This window comes from Panicum virgatum, chromosome 5K (assembly GCF_016808335.1).
Source record: "Panicum virgatum strain AP13 chromosome 5K, P.virgatum_v5, whole genome shotgun sequence".
NCBI classification, from domain to species: domain Eukaryota; kingdom Viridiplantae; phylum Streptophyta; class Magnoliopsida; order Poales; family Poaceae; genus Panicum; species Panicum virgatum.
The window spans coordinates 61,640,682-61,654,943 of NC_053140.1; positions in this window are offsets into that span (position 1 = coordinate 61,640,682).

Consider the following 14,262-nt stretch of genomic DNA (forward strand, 5'->3'; position numbering starts at 1 on the left):
GAACGTGACTGTCAGTGCACTCAGACTAGGTTACCCGCTCCTACAGGGTAACCCAAAGAGGTGCGAGGTTATCCGTAACCTTGCACCAAGCCTCTCGGTAGCTGGGCGCAAGAGCCCGGACCTGACGGTTGAGGACAATGGTCTTCGGACCCGCTCCCCACTCGGGCAGGGGTCCGGAGCCGCCACGTGCTCCTGTGGGCGCGGCCGACGACCCCAGGGTTTGGCGCCGCCACGTGTCCCATAGGCGCGAGCCTCCGGACCCCGCTCCCCACTCGGGTAGGGGTCCGGAGCCGCCACGTGCCCCTGTGGGCGCGGCCGCCGACCCCAGGGTCCGGCGCCGCCACGTGTCCCACAGGCGCGAGCCTCCGAACCCCGCTCCCCACTCGGGTAGGGGTCCGGAGCCGCCACGTGCCCCTGTGGGCGCAGTCGCCTACCCCAGGGTCCGGCGCCGCCACGTGTCCCACAGGCGCAAGCCTCCGGACCTCCGCTCCCCACTCGGGCAGGGGTCCGGAGCCGCCATGTGTCCCACAGGCGCGAATCTTCTGCCTGAAGCCAGCCCGCCTGCCACATTAAATGTGAGTAGCTGAGACGTTGTTGTCGGTCAAAACCCACCGGCGAGTAGCGACAGGCAACACGAAGAGCCGGGAGGTCACCGGGGCGCTGGCAGGCACTGCTCCCTCGTCAACGGCCCGCAATTCCAGCACACACCGCGGCTTTGTAAGACACAGGGCGTGCCACCTGACCTATACATGATCAGAAAGGTGCGAACGTGCTTGCGACGATTTGCCTGCATACACAAACACGTGGAAACATAAGTCCGAGCCGTGTTCGGCTCCCCGGGACGACTCTTGCATCGGCTTTAAAGAGCCGATCGAGTCCCGGTGTCAGATTGGATCTGCTTGTATCCGTATATTGATAAATAAATCAAATAACTGTAAAGCTGCTTCAATTAAATCTAGCTAATCTAATCCACGACGGTAAAAGCTTCACTGCTAGATCGGAACATCCTACACGTAATTGGGCCTAATGAGCGTAATAAATAACTGAACCTTAACCAGAATAGAGGCCTAAGAATAAGCTAAAGCCGATTCCCGGATCAATTCCCTGTAAAGACTAAGGCAAAGCATCTAATACGTCACCGGATCATCCAACCCGTTTGGAAGGCCTAACCTAGCAGATATTACGCCGATTCTTAAGTATAAGAACAAACCATAATGGACTGGATCTGCTAAATATAAAAGAAGCAGGGTGTTGTCTCCATGCGACTAATTCTATGCAACAAGAATTAGCATAAGATTGAGACATGACTGCACGGAAACAACATGATATTCGTAGATGGTAAGCAACAAAGCACGATGAATCTACTAAAAGCCATGCTACGAACATTAAGATAATTAGTACTACTCGCCATAAAAAATATTTCAGTACGAGTAATACCAAGATAAAAGTAAGAACAACGCTGCCCTGATCGCAAGAAGCGATCAGGGCAGCATGGCGCTTACTTGGATGAAACCCTAGAATTAGAGGTGGCGATGCGCCGAGAGTTGTTGATTGCAAACGTGATGACGTTCCTTCTTTTACAAATACCATAGGATACATATTTATAGTCCGGAGACTTGTGAAATAATCTAAACTAATGTGTCCATATCGGACTCTATCTCTAACTCAATTTGAACTAAATCTAAGGATACATGGCCCACATGGCCCAAATGCTCACGCAGGAGCCGATTCGTAAGCCTTCTTCAATTTCTTCATTAAGCACAACTCACTCGCGGCCCATTAATTAACCTATTAAATTATGACGATAACAGACGTGCGCTGTCAGAGCAGGGCACGGGCTGCACTCTGACGGGTTGAACAGGCGGAAGTGACGGCACGGTAAGCCCGCTAGTTACCGAGGCGGCTCGTTTGATACCGAGGCAAACAGTAATGTCTCAGCGCCTCGCGCATGGGTGACAAGTCACGATGACCAGCTACTGACTGGAGCAATAGTACGCGCTGCTACAGTGGACTGAGTCAGTAGTTTGGCGCTTCATCATGCCCTCTACGCATGTTAGCAGAATCTAGAGTCTACACCGACACGACGGCTCAAGACCATGCCTGGTCGGAAGATTCGCACGGAGGCCGACGCAGAAGATCTCCGGATCCACGGCATTTAAGGTCATAGTGTATGTTATTTAATATATCACCGGGTCCACCTGTCGGTGCCCCGCTCAGTGTACACGCTCCCCTTGAACATATAAAAGGGGAGCGCACATGTTAGATAGACAGACTCTCTCAAGTACACTCTCACGCAGGGCTCAGTTCCTCCCCCATCTTACACAGGCAATACATCACACAGTGGACGTAGGGTATTACACTCTGGTGGCCTGAACCACTCTAAACCCTTGTGTGCTTTTCGTGTTCATACTCTCTAGATCAAGCATTCCTTGACTGTCCCCAAGCTCATCCTATACTTAGGATTAGGCGGGTGCATTCCGCGACTCGGCTGGAGAAATCTTCCGACATTTGGCGCGCCAGGTAGGGGGAGGCGCTTGGATTCCGCTTGATCGTTGGCCTCACTTCACCATGGTTCGGGTTGACGAGCATCACGACCACCTGATGGGGGAGGAAGTGGCGTCATCTGCGCCACAAGCCTCTCGTTGTCGTCCATCAAGGGCTGTGGCGCGCGTTGTGCCGCAGCGTGCTGCCGAGCAGACCTCCAGGGCCCCAATGCTGCCCGCTCCGTGCGGGCCGTTGGCGGTGGCCAGGGAGCTTCTCCGCACCCCGCCAGATCCGGCGGCCTCGCCAGACATCTTGAGGCAGTGGCACGACGACATCGACCGCCTCATCAGCCTGGCCCAGGCTACCCTTGGCTCGACGGGGGCTGGGTCAGGACAGCATCATCGACAGGGTGGTGCATTGGCCTCCGTGCGCTCTCCTACGGTGGGGAGCACGCGGACTGCCGATTTGCGGGCGGAGCTCAACCACAGGCGTGCGGTAGAGGATGCCCATGTCTCTATGGAGCGGGCGCGTGAGTGCCGGCTCAACATCCAGGGCCGAAACCTCGACACCGACCTCAGCTCGGCGGCACCAAAGACCTTGGGACACGCTCAGATCCCGGAAGCTAGGGCGGGCTGCGTAGCGCTCGCGGACCACCTCCGTGCAACAGTCTAGCCACCCAAGTTCCGACCATACCTGCCGGAGAAGTATGACGGGACGACCAACCCGTCGGAATTTCTGCAGGTCTACTTCACCGCTATCACTGCGGCTGGGGGTAGCGGCGCTGTCATGTCGAGTTACTTCCATGTAGCCTTGATCGGGCCAGCCCGGACTTGGCTCATGAACCTCTCACCCGGATCGATCCAGTCCTGGGAGGAGCTCTGAGCGCAGTTCACAACAAACTTCGCCAGCTCGTACCAGCAGCATGGCGTGGAGGCCCACCTCTATGCTGTGAGGCAACAACCCGGAGAATCCCTCCGGGCATTCATATCCCGCTTCACCAAGGTACGCGGAACCATTCCATGTATCTCTGATGCATCTGTTATCATGGCTTTCCGCCAGGGAGTCCGTGATGAGAAAATGTTGGAGAAGCTGGCCACACACCAGGTGGAAATTGCCACCACCTTGTACGCCTTGGTGGACAAATGCGCCAGGGCCGCCGAGGGTTGTGCATGGCACTCAACCAATCAAGATGGCCTCACCCAAACGCCCGGGGGCCAGAGCTCGCACGGCAAGCGTCCGCGCCAACAGGATGGCGACAGCGAGTCGTCATCAACCAGGTCTGAGGGGTGCGCAGCTACAACAACCCTCAGCTCACAACATACCTCACCCATGTGAGGAAGTCCACTCCGGTGGCTCGCTTCGGCGATAAGCCGACCCCGGTCGCACTAAAACCCGCTCCGGCGGTGAAACGCGCTGGAACTGCAACATGTTCCACGTGCAAACAACACAACAACAGATGAACTCTCCGCGAGGGCATCAGCTCAGGCACCCGTGCCTGAGGACGTCTTCAAAAGACGGCTGTTGCGGCCATCCATCCAGCCTGCCGGACTGGGCGAAGGGGGTCAGACTAGCACCTCGAAGCTAGCGGTCCCGGCGGCGTTCCATCTATGGGCGGCCCACCAAGGATTGTGAGCACCACCGAGAGTCCCGATGCATGGATCTCCGGGATCCAGGAAACCTTGGGGTGCTACATCCAAATGCTCAGGGGGTTCCGATGCATGAATCTCCGAGATCCGGGACCACCTGAAAGACAACATCCTTCCTGAAGACCATGTACCCACTGAGTGCATAGTGCGGCTGGCTAAGTGACACACGGTTCGCCATGGCACCAGCCGCATCTTCATGCGGTACAATATCCAGGAGGAGGGCTGCGAGCTGCTCACAGAGATCCATGGAGGCGAGTGCGGAAGTCATCCTCCGAGGCATCCCGCACAACGGATGGTAAGGCCTTCCGGCATGGTTTTGACTGACCAAATTCGCTCCAGGATGCAGCTGAGCTTATGGGTCCTGCAAAGCATGCTAGCCCCATGCAAAGCAAATACACGCACTGGCTCAGTCTCTGCAAATGACTCCCCCACTCGGCCATTCGCTAAATGGGGGGATAAGCCGACTCCGGTCGCACAAAGCCGACACAGGTCGCACTAAGCCGACACTGGTCGCATAAAGCCCACTCCGGTGGCAACTCCTATCACGCCAAGTTACGGAGCATAGAGCACCTCTGTAAGTTTTATCCTTAGGGGCCCGTCTGAGAGTAAAACCTTTTTAGAGGGGTCCAAACCTCAGGGAGCCAGGTCCGGGGAAGCGTTCTCATCCTCGGGGGTGGCCCGGAGCCGTGTAGCTGCTTAGTCTGGTTTCGTACCCTAAGCCTACATGTTTCCACTGCCCTAGGATGAGTGCCATAGTACCTGGGACCAGGAACCAGGAGGTCCGGACCTTCTCTTAGCCTTTTCCTTTGTAACTAGGTAGTACTTACGTGTGGCCCAGAGTAGTGGAGGTCCGCCCTCATAAACCCGGCCTCTGGCTTGCATCGCATATCTCATGTACTCTGAGTTGTAAAGGAAAAATTTACTCTCAGCTCGTCCTTAAGGGTGTTACATTCCTGCTTCTATCCTTACTTTCTGATTACACTAACCCCCACGTGGTTCCTTTTGTGCGGTTATTGTGGTCCGAATTGAGTTGGCTAGCTAGTGACTTAGCTCGATACCCCTTATAGGAAAGAGGGGTTCGGACCCCTGGGGACCTGCAGGTCTGGGGAAGCGTACTCATTTTCCAGGGAGGTCCGGAGCCATGCAGCCGCTTAGCCTGGTTCCGTACCATAAGACTGCATGCTCCACCTCCTGTGAATGAGTATCGTAGTACCTAGGACTGAGAACCTGGAGGTCCGGACTTTTCTCTTAACCTAAAGGTCGGATCTTTATGCTCTGTTCACTGAGACTAGCTGTCTATCTCAAAGGATCACAACCAGCGGGATTTGAAGCCACGTGGGTAAGTTACTAAACGCCAATCCTAAGTCGTGTGCAGGACAGGGGGCCAGACCACTAGGAAAACAGTTGCACCAGACCACGGGAGATGCAGGCGCTGAAGAGGACGACCTCCCCCGCAGTGAGCTCTGGTGCGGTCCATCCGAGCGCGCGGGAAAAGATCCAACTCCGACATGGTTCTGGCCCCACCTGCGAGTTCATACCTCCCCCGCAGATGGGCCCGGGGGCCTCTGTCGGTGCACTCAGACTGGGGTACCTGCTCCTACAGGGTAACCCAAAGAGGCACGAGGTTATCCGTAACCTTGCACCAAGCCTCTCGGTAGCTGGGCGCAAGAGCCCGGGCCTGACGGTTGAGGACAACGGTCTCCGGACCCGCTCCCCACTCGGGCAGGGGTCCGGAGCCGCCACGTGCTCCTGTGGGCGTGGCCGACGACCCCAGGGTTTGGTGCCACCATGTGTCCCACAGGCGCGAGCCTCCGGACCCCGCTCCCCACTCGGGTAGGGGTCCGGAGCCGCCACGTGCCCCTGTGGGCGCGGTCGCCGACCCCAGGGTCCGGCGCCGCCACGCGTCCCACAGGCGCAAGCCTCCGGACCTCCACTCCCCACTCGGGTAGGGGTCCGGAGCCGCCACGTGCCCCTGTGGGCGCGGTCGCCGACCCCAGGGTCCGGCGCCGCCACGTGTCCCATAGGTGCAAGCCTCCGGACCTCCGCTACCCACTCGGGCAGGGGTCCGGCGCCGCCACGTGCCCCTGTGGGCGCGGCCCGCTTGCCACATTAAATGTGAGTGGTTGAGGTATGCGCTGTCAGAGCAGGGCACGGGCCGCCCTCTGATGGGTTGAACAGGCGGAAGTACACTCTCAAGTACACTCTCACGCAGGGCTTAGTTCCTCCCCCATCTTACACAGGCAATACATCACACAGTGGACGTAGGGTATTACGCTCCGGCGGCCTGAACCACTCTAAACCCTTGTGTGCTTTTCATGTTCATACGCCTCTAGATCAAGCATTCCTTGACTGTCCCCAAGCTCATCCTATACTTAGGATTAGGCGGGTGTATTCCGCCACCCGGCTGGAGAAATCTTCCGACAGTGACCAACAGAATATGTAAAACGATCTCGGGAGCCAGCGGCGCGCTGAGGACGTGTGCCGGCCATGGGGGTCTGAGTAGGCACGTCCTGCGATAACTGTAGCGGGACCCCTCCCATATGTGATGCCCCAATGTCGAAGTCGTCACTGAGGTCGCCTGCACACATATCCTCCATGGTGAATGTAATGTTTGCATCGGAGTACCCACCAACGGGATCGGCATCGGTAGCTTTTGATGGCCCGGCTTCCATATTCGATGGATATCCCGTCGGCAAGTACGGCGGAGGTCCCATAGGGACGTGCGGTCATGTGAAAACAATTAGTTAATACATGTGAACCTAATATAATGGCATTTTGAAGTGTAATGTTCGTAAAACGTACCTGTGGCGAACGACATCACTAGAGGTGGGGAAGGACGCCAACTACTATAGACCGAAGACGGTGCATGTGACGAACCCTCTAATGACTCAGACTGCGGGGGTAGTCCAAGGGTGTCGATTACGAACTGTAAGCCATCTCGTGCCCGAGTCCATGCCTCTATCTGCTCAAACTGGCTCATGGGATTGTTGCCTCGTATCCTCATCAATGAGCTCTCACAATTGTTGTTTAGTCGAAGGCAAGTCCGTAACTGTAGCCAAATAATAATTACCTTAGTTAGCACTATAGATAAGTTGAACATGAAATGCGTGGTAACAAATGAAACTTACCGCTCCTGCGAGTACCTCATCCCGGTGATAGGCATATCCATCCTGCAGACTCGGCATGTGTGGCTGAGGGTGCGAGTCAACAAAAGTAATCCGAGCGCGAGTCTGAGGAAGGTACCATAGGAGATAAGCCTGGAAGATCGATGGTACGTGGGGTCCGGTAGGCTGCACGACATCGTCATCCGCGTTAACCCACTGATCGACGCGTGGCTGCAACTTGTTCACCCATATGATGTTGCATGTCCGTCCTAACCTACTCAACCTACAGCAGGCACAGTATTTGTAAGAACATTGGAATCATGGATACATAGGTATGTACGAAAAAACAATCGTTACCCGTGCTCTTGTCGTGGAACCGATGCAGTGGGGCCGGTAGAGGAAATGGCTATTGCATACCAAACTGCCTCATCACTCGATCCAGGCAGTGTGGCTCAACAAAAATATCGTAAATCAAGGCCGCCGTCGTGAGCCACAAGCCGGGGTTCGCCCCGCACCACGCAGAAAGTCCCATAGGACCTTGCGCGGCAATTGCTACCGCTGTGTATGGCTCCCAGATAACGTCATCATATTGTAGCTGATCGAGCTCCTGATGAAGTCAGGATATGACCGCCTTGTCTGTGTATGAGTCCAAGATCTCTGCAAATTGTAAGATGACATCAATTGTAAATGAATACAGCAATGTATATAACATTGAACTGAAATGATAAACGAACTGAAAGAACCGGGACGTACCTAGCGCCACAACCAGAGGGTACCAATCGTCGGCCGGCTATCCTCCTCACCGTGCTCGTAGAACTCCGGCCCGTACGGTACATGGCTAATCATAGGGCGACCAACGGCCAACCTCTCGTACGACCAGAGTTGAAGCAGAAGTGGGCAGCCCTTACACAGTCCATGGTACGTGGCTGCAAGAACTGTCGAGCCCCAACTATACAACGGCACTTCGTCCTCCTCAGCATTGACAATCTCCCGTGCGTAGTTAATGAGGATCTTGTTGACGGAGTTGCCATGGCCGTTGTTGAACATGATGTAGCCGAAGAGCCACAATAGGTGCGTGTCTAGAGATCTTGAGACGCTATCCTTGTCAGCATCGACGCCAACATATGCGCCTGAAAGAATAAAGCAATTGATAAGTAAAAGTATATAAAAGTGTAATGGCTAAGTATAACATACTGAGGTGGAGTTAACAAAATAACCTGGAACTGCAGGAGCCACCTCTTTGATGGCCCACGTGCGGACGTGGGATGCGGGACGATGGGCCTAAACTCATTCTGGAGGTCCACATCCACGAACTGTGCCTCTAGGTCGTGTATCCACGTAGACGGAATCATGCAGTGTCCTACAGCATCCCCTACTAGTGGTAGACCAAAGATGAATGACACGTCCTGTAGGATCGGTGCCATCTCCCCGCATAGGAGGTGGAACGTGTGCGTCTCGGACCTCCACTTGTCAACCAGTGCGGTCAACAGGGATCTGTCGAGGCCTATTCTCGAACTGTCCCCGACATCGACGAGACGTGCCAAAGCAAGAAGACCAGCACTGCGCAACCTGTAACAGAGGAACAATAACCAATAATTATGTAGGAGAAAACCAATAAACATACCAAGTTATTATTTTTAAATTCATGAAGTTACCTCAGAATCCAACGGCCGTCCATGTAGAGGAGCTTTGCTGGTGGACGCGGATGCAAAACAGTCAGATGTTTATGCTCGCACGCGATCTGGAAAGACCGGTGCCCAGAGTCTATAGCTGCGTCGAGCAGCTCAGGGTCGGTGTGTACCCCTCGGCAATACCTGCATGTTAAATTAGTTACATATTGTACAATGGAGTACAATGGAGATGACGCTCTAAAGTCCGGCGGTGCGCTATCAGTCGGACTAAATTTGTCTCTAATTTCATCGAAACATAATCTAATTATTAAACTAATTTCCTATCTAATTAGATTCTTAACTTACATAATCAAAGTATACTACATTACTAAACATTACTCTATATTAGTCTAAATTAACCTAAAAGAATAAAATAAAATAATTAAATTAATATCTAATTATTAAACTAATTTCCTATCTAAATATACTCTAAACTTACATAATTAAACTATTAAAAAAAATACTAATTATATTAAATCATATTTTTTCTAATAAAGTATAACAAATTACTAAATATTATTCTAAATTAACATAAAAAGAATAAACTAAAATAACTAAATTAATCTCTAATTATTAATCTAATTTCCTATCTAAATATACTTTAAATTTACATAATTAAACTAATAAGAATAAACAATTTAATTATATAATTAAACTACTAATAAAAGATAATTGATTTACCGGCTAATCCCGCGAAACCAAATCGGCAGGGCTTCGCCGCTCTCCTTTCTATGCTGGCGGCTGGTGGGGACTCAAATGAGGGGGAGAGGGGCGGGGACGGATTATATATAGGGCGCCAGGTCACCCCTTCGACCACGTCTTCTACTTACAATTGGCCAGCCGATCTACAGTGGGCGGCATCCAGCATGGTCTTGCCTCTTCACCACCAGGGACAAGGCTGTCTGCGCCGACATGGGCTGCGCCGCTGCAGGCAGCACCATCCAAATGCAGTGCTTGGGAGAAGATGGTGCGTGGGAACTCTTCAGGTACTATGTCGGCCATGAAATCCTGTATCCCAATGCAGGGATGGAGGGCATTGCAAAGCAGATGGTTGCAGAGTGTCGAGGCTTCCCCAGTGCCTTGTGCACTTTTGGTCGATCCATGTCAGGCCGGAGCCAGGGCTACCAATGGACAGTCGCGCATGACATGCTAATGATCAAGCGCCCACTGCCCGACGATGATATCAAAGAGATGAGCGATGTAGGCTATCCACGTCTGCGATTCTTTGGAGATGAATTGGGGGACCCGCTCTTATGCAGTACGCCTTCATGGCATCCACATTATATTGGAGCTTAATTACCACCCTCAAACTGCGTTTCATCCACATTATATTATCTTGGAGCTAGCTTAATTAGCACCCTAGCTTAGCTCAAAGTGATCGAGTTTCATCGTACCTATATCAGTGCTCCAAAGTGTACGTGCTCAAGACCTGATAGATTGATATATGAATTTTTCTCTTATATATCCAGGGCCTTCTTCCTCCTCTGTCCAGGGGCGGATGTAGGGGGTGTATGTGGGGTGCGTGTGTTGGGTGAGATGGAGGCCCCCTAGAGCTAGTGCATCAATGGAGGAGGAAGGATTAGAGGGAGAAAGAGGGGATGAAAGAAGAAAAATGGAGAGATTAAGGAGGAACAAAAAGCTCAGCCCCATATATTTTGCTGCATCCGCCGCACCACTATCTCTATCTGCACCTCTTCTTCCTCTTTTTCTCATTCGTTTTTCTCTCTTCTCCTCCTTTATTCGCAATTATTTGCAATGTAGTTTTCAGGTAGTAGGATATTTGCTATCTAAAATCTAAAAGTCTAAAAGGGGAGCAACATTTACTCTCTGTATGAAAACAACCCTTGATTGGAAGCATATTGTTTTCACGTGGATATTTATGGAATTAGTTTGTCAACAAATTGGCGAGGGACGAGGTGAGACAACGCTAATGGGAAGGAATGGCTAGCCTGGTTTGTTACCTATTGCAGTTTGCATGAGTTTATTTGGAGCCAATCAGATCTATGCATGTAGGTAATATTTAATTTTATAAACGCAGAGGAAGAAAAGAAATCAAATATTTAATTCCATAAATAGAGGAAGAAAAGAACCAAATAGAGAAGAATCACGAAACTCCGCCTATGCTGACTGGAAGACTCTCTCTCCGGAGTCGTCTCAACATAGCCGGTCCCAAGCCCGGGTAAAGGAGGAGGGTTGCGTTAGGTTTTAGCAAACCAGCATAAAAAATGCCACTCTAATGGATTTGAAACCCATAAGAAACTATGCTGTTGTAGAGAAGAATCACGAAGATTAAAGGCTACTGGTTTGGAAAATATCATACTCCGATCTGCATGCCTCATCACCCTTGTTCAGCTTATCACGCTTCTTTCTCCACTTGTGGTCATCATTGGATGAGACTACATCACCTACGGATAATAAAGAACCAAAAGAACAAGAGCTTGGTGCCATAGTTCAAACCACCAGTTAGGATTAGTCAAAGGCAAGCTCAAATCGTGAAAATCAAATACGCGAGAAAAATCGCATTCATTGTTGTCACCCTGTGGATCACAAAGCTAATTAAGGTGGTGTATCCTTGACCAAACTCTGATACCAACTGAAGGATTGGGACGGGCGACCAGAGAGGGAAAAGTGAATGGGAGTCCTTAAAAATTTCTCCTCTATGAGAACAGGGTCTATGTCCTGATTGCCACCCCAACATGCCTTTTCTCTGATCATTAAGGTGACACAAGACAACTAGTGATGAGCTCACCTTAGGAACTGTTAGGAAGAAGCGACAGTTTACCAAAACGCAAAGCAAGGATTCACCAAAATGCCGAAAAAACGACACAAAGCGGAAGCAACCGAGAAGCAAACAACTCAAGCCAAAGCTATCACAAAAGCTTCACTTAACTAAGCATGTGATAATTCAACAATAATTAGCACATCTCAAAATCAAGCGGAAGCAAAGCTTGTCCAAAAGAGACGATCAAGAGTTTCGCCGAAAAGACTATAACTAATCAAGCTCGATTAATTAAGCATGCTTACGATCTAGCAAAAAGCACTAATTAATATAAGTTAATTAAGCATGCAAAGGTCTAAAAGCAATTAGCAAGATTAAATACTAATTAACTGATTTAACTAAGCATGCATCACATTAATCAACAATTGAGAGAATAGCACTAACAAACTAATCTAAACAGTAAATCAGGAATTATAATTGATAAGTGCAAGGAGAGAGAAACCTTAAAACCTCCTCACGGACCTTGCTTCTCCTCTCCCCGTCGGCCTGGCCGAGAAACCTGCTGCCGGGCGCCGGCCTTCTTGAGCTGCTCCTGCACGTGTGCCTGCTGTGCTGCTGCACATTGGGCCACGTGCCCTTGCAGCCTGCCTGGGACGAGCGCTTGCTTGGTGCCCGCTCGGCCTGCTAACCTGCGTCGCGCCGGCCTGCTCCGTCAAACCCCAATTACTCCATCGAATCTTAGCGAATCAAAATAAAATTTCGGTCACAAGATCTAATAGCTCCAACAAAAAGATCTCGAAAAGATCAAATAACCAGCACAAATCAAGCGAAAAGCCAAATGCCATCCCAGCAACGCAAATTTGGGGAAAATTTGAAATCCGAGCTTTCCGATGTCAACGCGTGTCCGGCCTCCGCCGAACTTTGACGCCTTCAAGTCTTTCACGCTCTCGCCGCACGAGCAGCCTACTCGAACTTGCCAACGCCTTCTTGCTTGATTTGACCAACGCCGTCTTCATCACAATCTCGCCTTCCATATACTCTTGCTCTAATCGTGCACCATGTGGACCGTCCATAACTCCCCCCGGACTCCTCAGGTACCTCGGCGCCAAGCCTCCAGTTGCCCTTCACCACCGCATGATGCATCGGTGCCAAGCCTCTTGCTTGCCCGTCGTCACTGCATGGTCCATCGAACTCAAGTTGGAGCTCGCCCTTCACCACGTGTCGTCGACTGTCACGTCGTATCATACTACATCTGCACATCATGAACTAAAAGATACATCAAGTCTACACAATATTATTGGGTAATCACTATTGGTCCTCAATTGCAAATATGCAGTGGCCTTTCATCAGAAAGTTTAAAACCAATACAGTACAAAGTTTCAGGGATAAGGTCTTTTTGGCACCCAAATCAGTAGATGGATTTATAAGCAAAAGAGCATCCATGAGCAGCTGGGTCACTGCTTCCAGCAAAAACAAACCAGAAGCACGTCTTATTGCACCAGCTATATTCGTACCGGAAGTAGTTTCCGGTGCTTCTGCAGTTCCGCTTGAACAATTTCAGCTGCTTGCTTGCTCACCTCCTACTATTGCCTTTGGCATCAGCGTCTTAGCAGCTCAGTGTGCAAATGCGCACCATGCATGCCAAGGGCACACCTTTCCCACAGAGCTGCCTCATCCGGGCCTGCATGTAACGGCAATCACAGGAGCAAGACAGATCAAAAGTCCTGTAGGGAAAGATTAGACCTGGGCATTCAGTTCTCACAGAACCAACCGATTTCCTTGGTTTCTATACAGCTCCGATTCTCAAGAATTATGGACCCATCGGTTCTTTTCAAGAATGAGAACCGATGAAATTCGATTTCGGTTATTTCGGTTCAGTTCCGGTTATATCAGTGAGTTCGCCATGCGCACCCACCGGTCGAGAGGGGGCCGCCTCCGCGCCTCGCTTCACCTCCAGTGTTGCTGGGCCGCGTGCCGTCGGTGCACTGCCGCCGCGCTGTCCCGCGGGCCGCCGCCGTGATCCGTGGCAGGCGCGGTCGATCCGCCGCCGCCGCGCCCTCCCACGGCCGCACGCTGCTGCTGTCGCCTCGTCCTGCGGGCCGGCGCCGTCGACCCGCCGCCGCCGCGCCCTCCCGCGGCCGCACGCTGTTGCCGTCATCTCTTCCTGCGGCCGCGCACTGCCGCCGCCACCCCGCCGGGAGGAAGGAAGGAGACAGCCAGACGACGGCCAGGCATAGCGAGGCCGCACCGGGAGGGAGAGAGGGAGGGAGGGAGACATAGGCCGGGCGTGGCAAGGCCGCGCCGGGGGGAGGGAAGGAGACGGCGGCCAGGCGTAGCGAGGCCGCGCTGGGAGGGAGGGAGACGTGGGCCGGCGTGGCGCCGCCGCGCCGAGAGGGAGGGAGATGGCCGGGGTGGGGCAGGGGGCGGTGGTCCTAGGGCGCGGGCGCGGCCGCGCGCAAGGCGAGAGCCGGAGGCGGGCAATGCCGGGGACCACCGGCGGCGGGGGCCAGCGGCCTAGGCGAGCCGTCGAGGCGGGTGGGCGCCATGGTGGGTGGGGACCAGGGTTAACCATTTCGTTTTCCGGTCAAATTCCGGTGTTTACCGGAAACGAAATTTCGTTCCGAAATTTCGGTAAATTT